This window comes from Pteropus alecto, unplaced genomic scaffold, assembly GCF_000325575.1.
Source record: "Pteropus alecto unplaced genomic scaffold, ASM32557v1 scaffold43, whole genome shotgun sequence".
Lineage (NCBI taxonomy): Eukaryota > Metazoa > Chordata > Mammalia > Chiroptera > Pteropodidae > Pteropus > Pteropus alecto.
In genome coordinates, this window is record NW_006435764.1 from 5,719,470 (window position 1) to 5,723,913 (window position 4,444).

The 4,444-nt window shown below is 56.6% G+C and overlaps 1 protein-coding gene and 1 long non-coding RNA gene across 4 annotated transcripts in view; one reads left to right on the plus strand and one right to left on the minus strand.

Moving 5' to 3' along the window:
- The window catches only part of CDC42EP2 (CDC42 effector protein 2), a 6,981-nt gene extending 5,549 nt beyond the window's left edge, over window positions 1-1,432 (minus strand). The window contains exon 1 of the mRNA XM_006911112.3: window positions 1,288-1,432. The gene's annotated coding sequence lies outside the window, so the exon portion shown is untranslated. The remainder of the gene's footprint in view (window positions 1-1,287) is intronic.
- Window positions 404-2,956, plus strand: LOC107195623. 3 transcript variants are annotated; one of them, XR_003046110.1, is made up of 4 exons: window positions 404-624; window positions 1,103-1,193; window positions 2,091-2,272; window positions 2,624-2,956. It is a non-coding gene; the product is annotated as an uncharacterized LOC107195623 (long non-coding RNA). The 3 variants fall into 3 exon arrangements; XR_003046109.1 differs by having other exon boundaries at window positions 409-1,193; XR_001516823.2 differs by lacking the exons at window positions 404-624; window positions 1,103-1,193 and adding an exon at window positions 1,506-1,785.
- Window positions 2,957-4,444: the final 1,488 nt, after the last annotated feature.

A 4,444-nucleotide genomic window follows, 5' to 3' on the forward strand; every position in this document is an offset into this window, starting at 1 on the left:
TCTGGGCCTTCAGAGAAAATGACTTTTGGGAGGCAGAGGCCCTCTTGTCACAACACTAGGCCACTTTCTACCAGGGGTCTTCAAAAAGCAGCCCCCTGACCTTGAAACCGGGAGACTAACCTTGAATCCATCTCCACCTGGGACTCACTCTGATCTTGAGAGAGACATCGTTCCTCTCTGAGCCTCACCTTCCCCATCCACGTAATGGGCTGACAATAAAGCCATTACCAGAGGGCTGCTAGAGACCTCTACATAGTGCAGATGAGAACATCAATGTCACTGTCAGCCCTGTCTTTCATTCAGCAAATAACTGTAGATCTCAAACATTTTGTGATCTGGGGACAGTGCTCTCAACGAGACCAAAAACCAACGGCCCCTGGCCCCAGGCGTCCACCTTCTCCCGCCCACCCGACACAGCCTGCGCAGACTCCCCCTCGCCCGCCGTGGAGTCTCCAGGGTTCCGGTGCTGAGCGGCGCTCGGATCCGCGGCCGCTAGATGGCGCGCGCGCCCGCTCTATCGCCCCGTCCCGGAGGAGTCCGGGCGCGCACCGGAGTCTCCAGCGAGCCTCCGGCTCCAGGCAGGCACCCCTAAGGAGCTGCACGTTCGCGTAACAGAGGCAGACGGTCTGCGGGATCTCCTTCTCTCGGGGGGTTCTGGTCTCACAATCAGAAAATCATGGGGTAAAGGGGAGATCGGGGACCCTGCCAGAATCTCCAAGCTCTGGGAGGAGCCTCCCCAGTGCTTCCCTGCCTGGGCGATGGCCGTGTGTCCGTTTGGCGCAGGGCCAGAGCTGAGGCGTGCGGGCCCCCGCCCATGACTCCCGCGGGTCCTGCTCTTCAGCCCCAGCTAGGGTTCCGGAGCCGACCCCTCCCCGCCCTTTGCCTGAGCGCAGCCCAGCCCAGCCAGGATCCGTTTCAGGACGCTTGCGGCCATGGCTAAAGATAGGACACCTCGCCATCGGCTAAAAATACGACCCCCAGCCCGGGAGAGGACGCAGGTCGGCGGGAGGGCAGTCTTGGATCCCGTGGGTGGGGTGGGGCTCGGGCGCAGGGTGAAGGGCGGAACCCGGAGTTCGGGCTCGGGATGCACGGCGCCCTGCAGGCGAAGGTGGAGCGGGCGTGGCTGCCGAGACCCAGGCGCAGGCGGGAAACACCGTAGAGCCCAAGGCTCCCGGGAAAGGACCTACGCGGAGGTGAGACAGGGGCCGGGGCACAGGCTGGGACGGGGTGCCACAGGGATGGGCCTCGGAGCCGCAGACAGGCTGCAGAGCCCCGGCGCGAACTCACCTTAAAAATACGCAGGCAGCCGACCCGCGGGCGGCAAAAGCTCGGGAGCTAGAACCGCCCGGCGATGGGAGCGGAATCCGGCTGTGAACTTACTGTGCAGACCTTGGACCTTGAAGCCCCGCCCCCGGCCCACGGAGCCAATGCCCGGGCCGCCCCAGCTAGGTCCCGCCCACACTCCCGCCCCACTCGAGGCCCCGCCTGGGTTACGCCTTCCGCGGCTCAGCGCCGGGGCCCTACCCGCTCCTGTGTCCAGTCTAGGCTCGTATGGTTGCGGGCCAGAGGGCGTCGGGTACCTAGGTTGGACTCTGTGAGCTCCAGCTGTGCCTGTCGGAGCCCAGACTCTCGGTTCTAGTAGGACCGAAGGAGCGGCAGCCTTAGAGCGAATTCTTCACTATTCAGAGAGAGTCCTCGGACCTGCAGGGCTGGGTCTGGGAGGCGCCTGCACAAGTGCATTCAGTGACAACTAAAGGAATGAATGAGGACTTGAAAGCGCCTACGGTAAAATACTGCAAACTTTCGAGAGCTTCCAGGAGTTTATCACCCCTGAGAAAAGGGGGCATTGAGGGTGTGCAGGCGGAATGGCCTGGGCACACTGGTATTTGCCATAGCGCTAGCTGGCTTCCGGGGCGGCGGTGGGATCCATACTTAGTTTTGTTCCAACAGTGGGTTCGTTCGTTCGTTCATTCATTCATTCATTAATTCATTCATTCATTCATACAGTACTAGAAAAATTTATTGAAGGGCAGGCCCTAAATGGGGCACTGGAGATAGACTGAAAGGAACTGTGCCCTTGCTCCACTTAGCTATTCATCAGATACTTGAGCGTCTACGAGGTGCCAGGCGTTGTTCTTGTTGCTGGGTATTCGGCCCCCTCTGGATCAGGACCTCCCGTCCAATGAAAGGAGATGGAGGAAACCCAAGTCCTCAAGTACATAGTGATACCCTTCCCGATGGTCAGTGCTAAGAAGAGTGGGGCAAAAGAAAGGTATGTAATAATGGGGTGAGGGGACCTTACCTTCTGGAGGGTGATAGCTGTGACAGTACAGTGTCGCCAGGATGGTAAAAGCGTCCATTCTATAAATATGGGAGAGACTCTTAGGGAGGAAAGACCAGGAAAACATCCTGAAGAAGAAAGATGCTGGAAGAAGGGGTGAGGTCAGCCAAGTCAGGAGGGAGGGAGGGATGGGGAGAAGGGAAAAGGGATAGGCAGAGCGATGGCCTCCCCTAAAGATGTCCGCCTGCTCTCTGGGACCTGTGAATATGTTTTGTTACATGTAAAAGAATAATTAAGGTTGCTGATGAAATTACGCTGGCTAATCAACTGACTTTAAAATAGGGAGATTACCCTGAATTATCTAGGTGGGTCCCATGTAATATCAAGAGTTCTTAAAAGGGGAAGAGGGAGACAGAAGAGAAAAGTCAGAGAAAGAGCTGCGTGGATGGAAGATGGGCCAGAGAAACGCTCCTTTGAAGATGGAGGACAGGGCCACAAACAAAGGAATGTGAGTGGCCTCTAGAAGCTGGAAGAGACAAGAACATATTCTCCCCCGGGGCTTCCAGAGGAGCAAGGCCTTGCTGACACCTCGATCTTAGCCCAGTGGAACCCACACTGGACTTCTAACCTACAGAATTGCACCTTAATAAATTTGTGTTGTTTTAAGCCTCCGAATTCATGGTAATTTCTTACAGCAGCAATAGAAAACCAATCAGGGAATTTCAGGTTTTAAACTTGAACCTTCCCAGCCCCTCCCGCAGCTCCTCAGGAAGCATCAGTCAAGTGGACTGGCCTGGTGGCTCAGAGGAAAACTAGCCTAGACAGTCGAGGAAGAGAGTATGTGGTGGCCCTGGGCCAAGTTCTGATGTGAGTGGGTGAAAGTTATACCTCTCCCGCCCTGTGCCACCCAAGCTCTGCCAAGCACCCACCTGCCTAGGCCTGCCTGTGCCCCTTACCAAGTGCTTCCTGTCCTCTGGAGCCTAGCGAGGTGGGCAGGGCCAGCATCACTATCCCCCTTTACAGAGATGGACTCTGAAGCTCAGGGCGCTAACGGTGATCCGCTCGGCTTGAAAATGTCAAGATATGTAGGCTCCGGGCCCTCCACCCCTCATTAGGATGCTCACGCAGCCATTGTCACCTCTGCTTCCCCCTCCATCCCACAGCAGAGTCCTGAGAGAGGCAGAACAGCCCTGCCAAGCCCTGAGCGTTGCCTCTGAGCCATGGGCCCAGATTCTGAGACGGCTCTGCTGCTGACTTGTCCACAGGTAAAAGACAGTTCCTTTCTGAACCGCCTTGCCTGTAAAATTGGACTTAAGCGAGTCCCAAACCAGATAAGGAAATTACATGTGTCTTGTTGATGGGAACACATAGGCTTAGCAGGCAACAATTTCATGGACATGATATAATAGGAGCTTTGGGGGACGGTTGGCTGGCCTTGCCACCTGACCTCGAATGACTCTAATGATGAAGCCCCTTGAACCTGCAGGAATGTTGCTGAGGTGCAGCCCCTGCCCCCACCCATCTGCTGAGAGCCTTCCACTGCGGGGTGGGGGTCTGCAAGCATCAGGTGCTCCATTTAGAGCTGGTGACAAGTCAGAAAGTTGCAGGGATGGAAGCTTGGAGCAACAAAGGTGCTCACCCAAGGCCACAGAATCCTGGGAACCAACTCCAGAGCTCTTTGGAAAGGTTCTGGGAGGGCTACTGGGGAGTACCAGGGACGGGTAGAGAGCAGCCAATTTGGCCCCACCAGCCTTGCCCAAGCCCTGTTCCCCCTGCTCAGCCACCAGAGATCTGTCCAGCCTGGCTTCCAAGCCAGGGCTTCCGACCAGGGCCCAAAGCCAGAGGAACCGCCATCTGCACTCTGGGAACTGTTTTAAGCCCACCTGGATGTGACAAGTTTCTACCAAATGCTGGCTCCTCATGCTGCTTAGTATACTCTTGCCATCGCCCCCATGAAGCCCACATCCAAAGTGTGATACGTGCCTGAGGGAGGGTTCTGTGCTTTACAAGCACTCAGGTAGGTGGTTCACTCTCCCCATTCACAAATGATGTTATGTCACTTGGCTAGGGCCTGAAGAAGCCCTGGGGAGCCTGCTGCCAGCTCCTCCTAGATCTGCTGAATGGGCAGGACTTTGTGTACACACATTCAGCCGCCGTGGGAAC